General features: G+C 42.5%; 1 protein-coding gene across 2 annotated transcripts in view; it reads left to right on the top strand.

Annotated features, from left to right (window-relative positions):
* The window catches only part of LRMDA (leucine rich melanocyte differentiation associated), a 1,079,387-nt gene that overhangs the window by 609,697 nt on the left and 454,414 nt on the right, over window positions 1–15,276 (top strand). The window lies entirely within an intron of this gene.

Raw genomic sequence — 15,276 nt, 5'->3', positions numbered from 1 at the left:
CACCCTGGTGCAGTGCCTGGGGATGGCCTGACAGTAGTGTGGCCTGCAGGTTCTCCTGGTTGTCCCTTCAGGCCCCCACTGGGCTCCGAGTAACAGCAGGCATCCATGAGAGCCTCCTAGTCATTCAGAAAACCTCCAACTGAGAAAACTGAGTAGACCGCAATGAGCATTTGTGTTACATATATTTACTTAACAATCCTGCCCCTGAGAAGGGACAACCTTGAGTTTTCTCATGACTTCCTGTGTCTCTTTCCTTTTGCCATTCTTCCCTAATTTTATCTTTAGAAATGTTATTTTCAAAATTTCCAGTGAACAAACATTTTCACAAGCTTGTATTATAAACATTTCTGAGGCTCCTTTTGGGTGTTTCTCATGGAAAGGAGACAAGATCAAGTGTTCTTGATCTTAACTTGTATATAACAAGTGTTCCATAACATGTGTAGAGAAAACAACTAAAAACACACGTGCACACCCATGTACCAAGTCTCTACATATAAGTAAAGCAGACAGCTGAGATGTCAGACCAGTGACCTCCACCACCAGGTCCACTCTGGGTCAGGTCCCAAAGCCCAAGACCCCCTAAGCTGGCCTCATGGCTGAGCAGTCCTTCTTTAGCTCACTTAACATCCAGGGAAAGTAGGTACTCAACTATCACTATGGGAGATGCAAAGAGATATAACCCATTGGGCTGGAAGTCACTTAGCTTAATTAATTGTCAAAGAGATAAGGGTAAGACATGGACCACAGCCTAGGTCTGGGCCAATGAACGGACCTAGGCTGTGGACCAGTGTTGGAAGGAGTGTTCAAATAAAAGCCTTCTGGGAGTTCAGTCCAGGCATAGTTGGACAGCCAAGTTTGGGACAGGCTGAGAAGCCTCTTCTAAGGAGGTAGGTTTAAGCTTTGTCTTGAACTGTGAGTGTGATGTACAACAGCAGAGAGCAGGTGGAAGCTTTTCCAGTGAAGATAAAATGACCAGACAGGTTGCTCAGTCTTTCTACAGGTCTTGGTGGGCCCTTAGAAGATGAATAGGAATAAATCTAGAGGTCTGACTTGAAAGCCAGGTCAAGATGGATCAAAAAGTTATCTTTGTTAAAAGCTTCAGGCCTGTTCTTACCTATAGACAACCCCTGGTGATCCCAAGTCATTAATCCACTGGAGGCCTCTCCTGACCTGAGTTCCCTTGCTTTGAAGTGCACTGTCCTCTGCAGCATGAGGAAATAATTTGCTGCCTGCTTCAATGAACCATCAGGAGAGCCAGCAGACCTAATGACATGTGAGAATATTAACCTCCTACCACGAAGAGCTGTGAATCTTGAGCGGCAGTCTATAATTCACCCTGGACTCCCGAGCCAGACCCTCTCTGGCTTTCTCTCTCACTCACTTTCTCACCCAGAGAGAGGAGAGACCTACTCATAAAACTTTATATTCTTGAATAGTGTGAGCCTTGCTGAGCTGTTTAGTAATGAGTGACTTTCCTTTTGCAGTCATGGAAAAATGTATACCCTCAGAGAAAGGAGCTGGGGGGGCACATTATTTTTAATGCTGCATTTTGTGTAGGATTTTTTCTCCTAATACTGGCAGCCTGCATGGTATTATGGCGGGTGACCATTAAAATGCTTGAATAACCAAACTTTGTAATCCTGTACTTGGTTTGAAAAATCAAATAAAAAAGGAGGGTAAGACACTAATTTCAGGGCGTTTGGATATTACAAGGGATCCTAGAGATCTTTTAAGGTCACTTGAAGGCAGGGGGGCACTTGAACCTCATTGTGCTGTGGTTGTATATTTTTCACTCATTTCATGGGCTCTTGGGCCCCTTGAGGACAGGATGATATCTTAACCGTATTTTTTTCTCCCATGCCTGTCAAACTGTCTGACCCAAGAAAGGCCTCAAGCAAATATTAGTCAAAATGTGGAGCAAATCATTGGCTCCAAACCTAAGTCCTGCATATGAAACAAACCAAGATCCTCAAGGTAATTTTTTCACAGGCACAGCTAGCATTTTCCTAGAACTATAGGGAGCCTTTTTCTCCTTTCTTCCTCTTTAGTTATGTGATGGCTGCTCTTGGCAGTAGAATGTCACTATGGTGTTTTCACAAGGAATGGGTTGTTCTGATGGTGATTGTCTAGGAAACTCAGTGAAGCCACACAAAGGAAGGGCCATATTAAAATTCAGGAGAAAGTATGGAAATGGAGCATTAGCTGTGGGGGGTGATGTCCAAGGATGTGTAGGCATGGCTGCCTGGCAGAGAGCACCTAGCAGAGTAGGAACTTCTTGTAAAAAAGCCTTGCTTATCAGGAGCAGACCTGTTTCATTCACTGCAGGCCTGGGTTGGGGGTGCTCCAAAAATACTGAGTTGGCCAAAAAGTAATCACTTAGTTTTTTCCATATGATGGCTCTATTAGTGCTTAGTTGTCTTTAACTTCATTTGAAACCATTTGTTAGATTGTGTTAGAACAGCTGTCATATCAGTGTGCATTTTTTAAAAAATTATCAACTCTGGCTAGTGTGGCTCAGTGGAGTGAGTGCCATTGTGTGAACCAAAGGTTCTCTGGTTCAATTCCCAATCAGGACACATGCCTGGGTTGCAGGCGAGGACCCTGGTGGTGGGGGGCACACAAGAGGCAACCATACATTATTGTTTCTCTCTCGCTCTTTCTCCCTCCCTTTCCCTCTCTCTGAAAATAAACAAATAAAATCTTTTTTTAAAAACTTGTGCCCTGGCTGGCGTAGCTCAGTGGATTGAGCGCGGGCTGCGAACCAAAGTGTCGCAGGTTCGATTCCCAGTCAGGGTACATGCCTGGGTTGCAGGCTATAACCCCCAGCAACCGCACATTGATGTCTCTCTCTCTCTCTCTCTCTCTTTCTCCCTCCCTTCCCTCTCTAAAAATAAATAAATAAAATCTTTAAAAAAAACTTGTCAAAATTGGTGAATTTTTTGTGTAGCCAATTTAATATTGAAGATGAAGATATGCAAAATCTTGGCATATTATGCTTTATTATTTCAAGAAAGGTAAAAGTGCAATGAAATTCAGAGAAAGATTTGTGCAGTGTGTGGAGAAGGTGCTACTGACTGATCAAATGTGTCAAAAATGGCTTGCAAAGTTTCTTGGTACTCGTGATATTTTGGTCAAATAATTCTTTGCCGTGGGGCTGTTTTATGCATTGGAAGATATTTAATACCACCCCTGGCCTCTATCCACTAGAAAACAATAGGTTAAGAGAGCCAAAATACTCAGAATATCCAAATCAATAAAATTATTGGTAAAAATGAAAAATGGGTCTTTTATTTTACAGAAAAAAATAACATACTTTTTAGCCAACCTAATATTTTCTTACAGAGGAATAAATGAATGAATGAATGATCCATTTCATGCTTATTTGGGATACTTTTCTATCCAGCCAGTCCATTTAATTTTTATATTTCAAGTATCTCTGCACAGTACTGGGCACAGAGAGGGCTTTTAATGACTTACAGGTGTAAAGAAATAAAGCTTTCTTCCTCTGCTGACTTGACTAGTACAGTGAATGGAAAAAACCAATGGCTGGTTTCCACTCTGGGTATATGTAATTCTCAGCCTTTCTATTCTCTGCAAATCACCAGCCTCTTCCTTCTGCCATTTTCTTCTTCTTTTTAAAGTTAATTTTATTAAAACCAGTCAAATTAAAACTGCTCTGTCCAGAGCATCTCAAGTTCCATTCATTATGGCTTCTTATCTTGTCAGGCAATCGGCATGGGAAGGCAGCTTGGCTATTATGCACATACAAAGCCCATCACTTTCCTACCAATGGCTAATTCATCAAACATTTATCTTTTGCCCTCTGAGCACCGTGTCACTTTGCCTGTCACTCCCTAGTCTAGGATGCTGTGAAAGTTGAAAGAACATGGGAGGTGGGAGAGAATTTTTTCTCCCCCAACTTTTCCCGTCCAGATCTTTGTTATTAATCAGATTCTGTATTTGAGCCTTGAAATTCTCCCCCAAGCCTGCCCTCTAGACACTACATTTTTGGCCACATGAAGGTTGGGATGGCCTGCCATATTTACATTGAACTTTTTTATTGAATGATGTCATGATTAAGGCAATAATAAAAGATCAGATTGGTTGGGGGTTCTTTCTCCTATAACCCACTTTGGAACAGAGAATGTTGAAAAGGAAGAAACTTGTAACATGGTTGATTCCAGCCTCTCCAATTTACAAAAGAATAAAGAAAAGCCGAGAGCAGGGCAAGGATTTGACTACAGCATTGCAGGAAGGTAGTGACCAAGGTTCTCTGGTCATCCTTCACACAGAGGGTCTCCGAAGCTGACATTTCTCCATGCCTTCACTTAACTCTTAATACATATTACTATCTCTCCTGTAGCTTTAGCTACTTGCTTCCTTTTCTGAAGCAACCAATTATCTGTTTTGAAAATAAAATATGTACATTTTTGTTTTCAAAAAAAGTCTTCCCAATGTCAACATTCCTTATATTTATCTAGGTTTGTTTTCACATACCTTATCTCATGTCAGCCCCATTCCACTGTCTGTGAAGTGTATGGGTAAGGGATTTTCCTGCAATTAGATGAGATGGATTAGAGAATTAAACCCAAAGGTGTTATTTTTCCATGGTCTCACAGCACACCGGCACTTGAAAACAGAACTCGTGTCCCCAGATTTAGTGTTCTTACTTTGTGTGTCTACATACTACATTTGTGTTTGGCTTCACTGAGTGGACAACATACTCTCCATCAGGATGCCACATTCCTTGTGAAAATACCACTGTGACGTTCTACTCCCAAAGCATCAATCACATAACAAGAGGGGCAGACGAGGATGAAAGAACCTTCCTTTAGCCCTGGGAAAATCTCTTATTTGTCATGCTGTACATCTGGAATTGTTCGATCTCTCCTCTTTGTCCCTACTACTGTTACTTCTGTTAGGTGTTGGTCCTCAGGGGTCAGAATGTGCCATTACATGAAATGGAGTGCAAACCTGACAAAGTTGTTCTTTGAAAGGTTTTTCAAAGCACAGAGCTAGGGCTGTTTTGGAAGAAGAAAAATGGCTCCAATAGCAAGCCACTTTTGGAGGTCATCGTATCTCCCAGGACCTTCTTTCCTGAAAGAGATATAAAGCTATCTTATAGTCTGGGACAGAAAACTTGTTTTCACTTTTTTTCAGCCAATTGGGACCTCACAGAATCTGCAGTTGGCACGTTTTGCTGGCTTTCCTGGCACGATTCCATTCCAGGGGGCCCTGCCCATGGGGAGCTGGTCTTTGGGCAAGTATTTGATTAGGGCCCCTCTGGGTCCCTGGGGCCTTGAGGCCCAGCCATGTAAATGTCTCCTTTTCTGGTTGGTTTGCAATGAGTAGACACCATCTGTTGAATTAAAAATTCCCTTTATGGAGGGTGGTGAAAGGCTCATGTGGAAGAGACACTGTTATCTTTCAAGCAAATAGTTCATGAGGTTGAAGAGCCGTGTTCTTGGCCCAACACATGTTTGCCCAATGGCTGTGGGAGCCTCCCCCCACAGGCGCTGAATTCCGCCCCATGGCGACATGCACACATACCGCGGCTGCAGCACACCATGTCCGCTCCCTTACATCTCCCGAGTAAAGAAAACCTCCATTTATAGAACCCACCAAACAAACTCGCTCTTTAGACTCTTAAAAACAAACAAGATCCTGAGGCCACAGGCTCCATGCATACATGTGTGGTTTTGTAAAATCTCAAGCCGTGAATCAAAATAATTTTAGAGACATAGTCAAAGCCCAGAACCAAGCCCTGTTACCAGGGTGGGAAAAGTGCAGGAAAGATTCACTGAGAGGACAGAGGACAGCCAGATGGCAGAGTGATGGGAATGAGATATGGAGGCATCTAGTGTGTTTAATAGGAAGGGTGCCTGGTTTTCCACCTCTGTCCTTAAGGACTCACTTGCCAAAATAACTTTAGGACAAACACAAGAGGGTGGGCAGAAAAGTGACCACCACAGACCTCATTCTTTTTAAGAGCCCATCTTGCTCACATTACTTAATATACTGTCTTGTACGATTCTCCCTTACTTCAAGTTCAACTTTCATCTCTCTTCCCATAGATGAGAAACCCATTGGGAGCAGGTGCCATGATTTAGGCATCTTTTGTATCCCCAGAACCAGCCATACTGAAGTAGATATCACATACATGCTTTCTGGTGCTGAATAAGCTTTTTTTCAATGTCAATTACTTGATTGCCATGATCAAGTCACTCTTCTTATATTCCTTCACCACCAAATTTGGCATAAATATAAGTAGATGCTCAAAAGATTAGAATTCAATTGAATTGAGACTTAGTTCAAGTCCATTTCCTCTTTGCAGCTTTCTCTAACCACCCTCCCCCTTCAGAGTAGTGCTTATCATCCCAATCTAACCTATTAATTACCCTGCATTATCTGGTAACCTCTTTCTTGTTTGTATCTATTACTTAACGGCAGAAGATCATGCCACAGTCATCTTTGTAGCTCCTGAGACTAGTGAAGTACTGGGCACAGAGTTGGCACTCAACACATTTTTGCAAATGAATGGATGAATAAGCAATAGAGGTACATGCCAAGGGACCATTAACTGAGAAGTTTCAACCCAGCTCTATCTAATGAATACTTAACCTCATGAGGACTGCATTGAAAAGAAACTGTAATAACTAGTTTTTCAGGGGATTGGTCTAGGAAGGATAGGAAGGGAGTATAGATAGAAAGGCAAAATAATTGGAAGACCATCTAAGTTGATCAGTAACACTGAGGACATATTATGAATGGATTACAAAGCTACACATAGTATTTGGATAAAGGATGTGACACTGGTAAATTTCCATTTCTATACCCCAACTAAGAATTACTTGCAGGTAGTTTAGCATCATGTAGTTGAGGGAATACTGCACAATGTATCCAAACATTGTAGATATGGCTTGGTCACTATGTATGGTTTCAGGTAAGACACTTTACTTCTTAGGGTATTAGTCACCTACTATGAAGGGGAAAATGGAGCCCCCTAAAATTTCCCTAGAACCCAAAGTCTATGAGTTTACAAAGAAGTCTAGATAGAACATATTTCACAAAAATAGTGTTGTGGCTTTGACATCTAGTTTACAGACTATAACAGACCAGTGTGTTGGCATGGTCCATTTTAATTATGGGGATGTTCCCATAGTTAGAAAAGCATTAAATAGGAGTTGCACAGTCCCAGCTAGATCAGAACAAAGGGCAGACTTTAGTGTGCTGGGGAATGACAGAGCTAGAACTCTCTGCGGCCCTCTTTCCACCAGGCTGAGTTATAAGGGACCCTTCTGGCAGGGAAGAAGCAGCTCTTGGCAGCCCTTCTAAACTGTGGTTATAGGAAGGAGCTCTGGTGAGATAAGTCCAGTATCTGGATAGAATGTTAGAGGTCACTGAATCTCCTCCTTTATGCAGAAATTCTCTCTAAATCAGGGCTGTCAAACTCATTTTTACCAGGGGCCACATCAGCCTCGAGGTTGCCTTCAAAGAGCCAAATGTAATGTTAGGACTGTATAAATGTAACTACTTCTTAACAGTTAAGCGAGAGTTCAGCACTGCCACCAGGTAGAAACAAGGTGCCGGGCCAACTAAAACAAGGTGGAGGGCTGCGGGCCTTGTGTTTGCCACCTGTGCTCTAGACGTTCTCCAGGACTTTAGTCTCTGATCCGATACATGCAGCAGTACAAAAGGCAGCTCAGTCCTTTGGCAAATAGTACTCTATTTTTGCAAGCTAAAAAAAAATTGACTTAAGATGTCTCCTCCTACCTTACATAATTTTCTTCTGATTTGTTTTACTGCATTCTGGAATGCCATAGACTTAGTACTTTGAAACAACTAAGTCTCCTCTGCTCCTAGTAAACTTGACTCTCCCAAATCACAGTTTCCTATACCCTGACAACCTAGTTGTTCCCCATGTACATGGTGTTTCTGAGTGCGGGTGACCCTTTCAGTCTGGCAATCAGAACTGAAACAAAGCTCCAGGTAGAGTTACTTAGGGGCCAGTAGAATGGATGACAATCAGATTTGCATCCCCGTTATGATTTATACTGAGCCAGGGTTGTCAAACCCATTTTCACGGGGGGACCACATTAGCCTTGAGGTTGCCTTCAAATGGCCAAATGTAATTTTAACTCCTTAACAGTTAAGGAGTAGTTACATTTATACAGTCCTAAAATTATTTCAGCCCTTTGAAGGCAACCACAAGGCTGATGTGGCCCCTGGTGAAAATGAGTTTGACACCCCTGTACTAAGCCCTCCTTACACCCACTGCTCTTTATTCAAAGCTCATTCATGTCATGTTTTGGAAGCTGTCTTGCTTTACTTAAAAGTAATATTTGCTGCAGTTTTGCATTATTATAAAATACTTATTCATGATAGAAAAATCTAACGACTAGTGAAACCTGTAAAAGAGAAAAAACCTATAACCCCATTACCCAGGTGTTCGAGGTATATATCTTGGATATATCTATGTATTGATAAATTGATAGATAAATATGTAGATATGTATGTTCATGTATACTTTGAAGGGCATTTGTATATGTATGTGCAGAATCATCGTATAGTTCCTATGTACAAAATTGTGCATTGTGATAGAAGTGTATAAACTAGAAACAATAAAGACTAGTTTAATGACTTTTAACCATCAGCATGGAAAACATGGTACAAATTAAAATTTGTGTGGAGAATTGAGGGTATCACACAGATGCCTTTCAATTTCCCTGCATGAGATCTTAGTGTATATACTCAAGTGTGTGTATTATAACTTAATTTTAGGTGCTTAGATTCCATGACAGTATTACTGGATTAGTAGATATTTAGCTACACTATCACTTTTAATTACTGCGTGGCATTTTATTATACAGATATTCAATCATTCCTCCATCATTGGGAATTTAGGCTTATTTACAATTCACTATAAATAATGCTATAGTGAACATACTTAAATATGCACATTTCTTTGATATTTACTGAATAAATTCTTAGAATTACTAGATTTAAAAGGTGATCATTTTTAAGGCTTTTAATTAAATTGTCATCCAAAATGGTTATAATAGTTTCACTCCCCATTAATGTTGTATTAGTCTATTACCTTGAACTTTTAACAAGACTATGTTAAGATTTAAGAAAATAGTGTATTTGCTATCTTGTTGAATCTGAATATTTTCAATTCCCAATGAAGCTGAAATTTTACCCATTTCCATTATTGACCCTTTTCATTCCTTGTGTATTTTCTGTCCATGTCTGTTCACTTTTTTTGGGTTTTCATGTTTTCCTTCATGATTTTTTAAAGCTCTTTTCATATTAAGGGTATTAAATCTTAGACTATTGAGACATTGCAATTATTTTCACCAATTTTCATTTGCCTTTTAATTTTTATTTAAAAATTTTTATTGGTGCTTTCAGGTAGTTGAACTTTAAATCAATGTTTAAGTGTTTACATTAGACACTCTGAAATATCATCTCGTTGGGCTGAAACAATGGGTTGATCCAACAGTATCATTTCGGATCTACTATACCCTTCTGAGTATCTTTATAGGGTCTTGGCTTCCATACATGTAGTGAACATGGCCTTATCAAGTTATTGGAAAAAAACCAAAGTCCCCAGAACCTTCCCTCAGAGCAAGCTGAGCCATTAATTAATATTCTTCAGGTATGCCCTCACCAGGTGGCTCAGTTGGTTGGAGCACTGTCCTGTACACCAAAACGTTGGTGGGTTCTGTCACTGCTCAGGGCACCTCCCTAGGCTGCAGGTTCAGTCCATGGTCGGGGTCTGCATGGGAGGCAACCGATCTGTGCTTCTTTTCTTCCACATCAGTGCTTTTTTCTCTCTCTCTCCCTTCTTCTCTCTCTCTCAAAAAATTAATAAAAACATATCCTCGAATGAAGATATTTTAAAAAATATATTTTCAGGTTTATTTTTGGACCAGTTATGACCCCCCTAAAGTTATTATTTTCTAGCCCATTTTTTGCTCTCCTGTCACAGGAATATCATTAGAAGCCTTTTCAAGCCATTTTGAAATCTCAATACAATATACATCTTTATTCCTTGTCAACTATTCACATTAATATCTAGTCTCACAGAACTTGTCCTTAGTGCAAAAAAAACTGCCTGTTTGAGGATCTATGCTATATTAAATTGATCTCTGTACTACCTCATTCTACAAAGGATTTGAGCTAGCCTATTAGAGTTAATAAAATAGAACTAATATATAGATAAATAAAATATCAAGACTATAAAAATTATAAGCCTCAACAGTGAAGTTAAAAAACAGATATAGAGACCTTTTTACAGTTGGGTCATAGTTTGGCTCTGAGCTTACTGGAAGCAAAAGCAAAAAGGGTAAAGGATCAGATACATGATTTACATTGCTCTAGAGCAAGCAAATACCAGTTCCTCAGAGGTATACTCTGATTAAAACTTCCTGTAGACAAGTTTATAAACTTATGAATCCAAAGTGTGAAGAATCTCACCTACCTTTTCAAATCACTGGAAGTACAAGTTCCCATTTCTGGGCTCCTTGTTCCTTACTCATCCTCTGGGAAACCTTAGGATCGTATTGAATAGTTTTCTTAGCATATTAGGTATGGTGCATGATGGCTTCAGGCTTGATGCCACTTAAAGTTAACAAATACCTAGCTTACTACCTTAGATTTTTGACTGGTCTTGGATTCAGATCTTTTATGCCAGTGTTTAATTTTATTCTCCGTAGCTCAGGGATCATCCATCCTGACAAGGCACGATAGGGCTTTGGGGGTGACTTTGACAAATTCCATGTGATACACTGTCAGTATACACTGTGTTAGTATCCACTGTCTTACATCCCCCAAGCCTTTTCTGTATCCTTCTATTTTAATAGACAGTTTTACCCACTATTGATATCATTATATTATATAATTATTTGTACATATATCCCTGGCTGTGACCTGAATGACAGAAAAATTTAGAGAAAATATATAGCGCCAACTATACATATAGTGCATTATGTGGCAATATGCTATAGTATATTACTATATATAGTATATTACTACCATACGAATGGCCTTTCTAAAAATATCTGTACTGCCTGGGTCATTTTCTGGAACATGGGCCGTTGTATTACAACTCTCCTATTCTTTCTTCTGGTTCCCTGTTGCCTATCCTGTCCTGTATCTGGGGTCATGGCCTCTTTCATAAGTTAATTTGTAAATATTTCCCAAGGGCAGCTCTGTGCTAGGCACAGTACTTGGCATGGTAGAGGGTATAAGAGGGGCACAAGTTACTATTTTTTCTCTCAAGGGTGATGTTTAAATTACTTAACCACTGAATTGACTGAATAGATCCTGGCTATAGCAGGGTCCTTAGAACCTCTGTAATGTGGGGATATTAACCACTTAATTGCTGAGTTGTGGAAAGGTCTGGGGGCTCCTGGGAATGACCAGGATAACAGAGAGGGGTACCCCAGGTATTCAGAGCTGCAATGATTTACCAGCTGGTAAGGACCTCTGTTTGACTGGTTTAATAACCAGAACCAGTGTGTGGGTGCTGGCTGTAGGGTAAGGAAAGGGAGACATTCTGGCTCAGAAAGAATGCAGATTAAGGATTGCCCTCACAGCCCCTGGCCACTTGCCCTGAGGCCTGCTGTTTGCCTTGCCGGGGGATTCTGTTGGTGGTTTTTCTCTCAGCATCTGACAGCGTTTGTGGCTGAGGAGTAGTCAGTTGGCAAAGAGGTCCTGAGCCCCCACCGACATTTGGCACTTTCCAGGTCTTATGGGGGTTACACTGAGATCCCCTTGTGTTGGGAGCTGGGCAGACAGAATTCATCTAGAAGGACCCCTGTGAGTATACAGGACTAGCCAGTGTGGTAGACAGCAGACATACAGGTTAGGTCCTCTAGAATTTCCATGGCCTCCCCATTGTCTCAGTTAAAAAATATGTATGTGGATACTTAGGTAAATGCAGTGGAGGAAATAGGTAAAGATCTTATTTTCTGATTGGTTTGAGAATATTCTAACCTTTGCTTCTGGATTTGAGGCCAACTGTGAAGACACATGTCTTTCCTGGGGTCTGTGGTTAACTGTCTCCCCGTCCCCTGCCCCCATCATACCAGGCAGACACATTATTCCTGGTTTCAGCTGTGAGCTGAGGACAGAGGGATCTAATTCTTACCACAGCATATACCCCAGAATAAAGTTGGCAGTTCTTGAATCAGGGGCTCTGGAGGTGTCCTTTAGATTCTTGGCAGGTAAGGGGCAAGAAGGGCTCATAGCTGCATATGAGCAGCTCTCTTGCCCCAGTTCTCCCAGCCCTGCTCTGGTTCTGGTCCTGGCCCTCTCCTTTCCCACTCTGACAAGTGGCTAACTTTTGGAAAAACAATGAAGGCCGCTGAGTGTGTGCCCACCAGGAGGAAAAGGGATTGGAGTTCAAGGGATAGCCCTTTTGCGGACCTGCTGCCCTGCCTAAGGCCACTCACAGCCACTGGCCTAGCTTGGAAAGGGAGGCTGTCTGTTTGGTGCCGCTGTTTTTATAAGCTAATGAGGGCAGAGTGTGAGCCACGGGCAATGATGCTGGGATATTAACTGTGACAGGAAGCTTGATCATAATTATCTTAACGAGGATAGGGTTAATTACAGTGGAAACTTAAAAGTTCTCTGTGTTTGAATCCGCTGGAGCTGAATGCGTTGTGATGTTTTGTCATTTTGATATGACTTTGGAAAAGGCACTGGGACTCTCCCAGCAGCTGCAGCAGCTCCTGGGGGAGCCCAGCCAGAGCCCTGCACGTGAATAACTGAGATGGTACCTGTGGGTGAGATAATGGGCAGCTTTCCTGCTGGTGCAGTGGGAGGCACACAGCCTGCAATGAGCTTCTGAGGTGCTGATTAGGTTTCCAGAGCAAACCACCTGCCACACCGAGCAGAGCAGAGCACACACCCGTCTCCCTGCCTGCCCTTGGCGTCTCTTGCCTGGGCTGGGAGGATCTCTCTCCAGCTGGCTGTGCTGAAGGAGCAGCTGAAGTCTTGTCCTCCCCCGCCAGCCCCTAACCACAGCAGACATACCTGCCTCTCCTTCCCAGCCCACCCCTCAGACACCTGCAGCCACTGCCAACCAAGCTGGTGAGTAACCCCCCGAGTGTAGTCCCCCCTTCCTCGGGGCTCCTGGGACTGGGGGACATTTTGCTGTCCACACACAAGGTTAGAGAAGAGAAATTACAGCCCTGTCATCTTTCCTTGTAGCTACCATAGCTGTCCCACTAAACAGCATAGATCTTGTGGCTCCTCAAAGCCTCTTTGCCTTGTCATTTCATTTAACAGCACATATCTATTTGCAGGCATTTTGAATATAGGGGTATGAACTTAAAGATTGATGCAAATAATTTCTTTCTCTCTCCTTCCAGAAAAACAGCAATAATGACAACAACAAAAGTAAACTATTTTTTAAAGTAAAAAAGAAAACCATCTTCCAGGTGTTTGTTTATTGGCCTCCACATGCTAGCTGAGACCCAGAAATGCTGTCCCTTCCAGGTTTACCCTTCAGGAATTCTTTGCCTCCTGCCCCAATCCCTCAGCTGTGAATTATGTGATTAAATCACCAAGGGCATACCACACTGATGACATGAAGACAGGGATTATAATTAGCAGCCCCCCCCCCCCCCGCCATGTAACATGTTCCCTTTTAACTGAGCAGCTAATAACATTACATGGCAAAAGGAATCTCGATACCAGACAGGTGAAGGGGGATTGGAGCTGAGCTTCCCGACTCCTCTCTGAAGTCTGGCTCCACAAGCCAGTCTTGGGCTCTGCCTGGGGCCTCCTCAAGAGAGAAAGGCGGTCTCTGTGGGCACTCCCTCTAGTGTTACCAGCTTTGTCCCTTTTCATGCTTTGTCATTTTGTTTTATGCCTCCCCTGAAGCACTCTTGGAAGGGAGCTTTCTTTTCCTTGCCAGTTGCCAACTGTTTGCTGATTCTCATGATATGAGTATTTGCATAACATAACTTGAGAACAATGTGCATTTGGATGCTGCCTCTGACCAGAACCCAACTGATGTTTGTGCACAAAGGACTTATTAGCCATCCATAAGGTGCCCTGACAGGGAGGTGGGAGGTGGCCTCAACTCCCCTTGTGGTAAACAGAGCCTAGTTCTGAAAACCGCTTTGGGATCCTCACCCATTAACCCCGTGGAAGAAGGGACATAGGGAAAGGTCGAAGTCCCTGCAGAAGGCAGGCTCACTGCACACCTTTGTGCATTTGTTTATCTGTCCACCCTCTGCATCCTGAACAGCCCTGCCACACAAGTCAGGGCTTCCAGAAGAATCAGTGAATGAAAGGATGAAGAAAAAAGGAAGAAACAGAATTGTCAGTCTTCTTTCACTCATTTTCCATAAGATACTATGAGCTGGGATCAACTTAGAACAAGGCTGTTCAGATGGGCTATTGTTCCCAAATTCACATTGCATGTAACTAGTGGAGCTGATGCAAAATTCCAGACCTTCCTGAGTAAAGTATATAAGTCACGTTTTCCTCCCTGAAACACGAAGAAGATGAGAAAGGAGGAAGAAGAAATGAGACTTAATGACCCCACTGACCCTAAACCCGAAATGTATTTGGTCTTGCTTTCCTGCTGCAGAGCAGGTAGTGTTGGCTGTAGGAGGATGCATGGTCTGGGTGCTGGGCCCTGGTCGGACCCTCTGAGGATCAGGCAGAAACGGGACATGCTGGTGGAGCTCTGGGCCCAGTAGAGTCTGGGGATTTAATTAAATATTCACAATACATATCTCACCTCTCAAGTACTGACTCTGTTTCAGAGTCCTCTTGGCAGAGGTCCCACAGGGAGATACAGATGCATCGAGAAAGTTCTTGTGCTGGAGTTCACACCTACACCAGATGCACAGGCATTGCACATGCAGGCAGGTGGGTCTGTCATGTACGTGCTATCAGTAAGTGAATAAATAGAGTGGACAACACCTCCCTGATTTGTCACATTTTATAGCTCAGCCAGGAGATCCCACGTGAGTCCACCCTCTGGTTGATGCTGGAGCTTAGCTGTCAGCCTGTGCAAGCTCAGCACAGCTCTTGGGTCTGGCAGGTGACTGAGCTGGAAGTATGTGCGTCTGTGTCTGTCCCTCCACCGGGTGGCTGTCTTTAATTAATGTCTGTGAGCACCATGGCCAGCACAGGCATATAACTGCCTCTCACGGCCTCCACCCCTAATACTCCAGGGCCCACATTAAGAGTTAACTTTCAGCTAAGTGCATAAACAAGGCTATCTCTCCTTTTCTGATACTTTTCTTTCCT

The sequence above is a fragment of the Phyllostomus discolor genome, chromosome 5 (assembly GCF_004126475.2).
Source record: "Phyllostomus discolor isolate MPI-MPIP mPhyDis1 chromosome 5, mPhyDis1.pri.v3, whole genome shotgun sequence".
Lineage (NCBI taxonomy): Eukaryota > Metazoa > Chordata > Mammalia > Chiroptera > Phyllostomidae > Phyllostomus > Phyllostomus discolor.
Note: the sequence above shows the minus strand (reverse complement) of the source record. Positions and strands in the feature narration are given on the sequence as shown.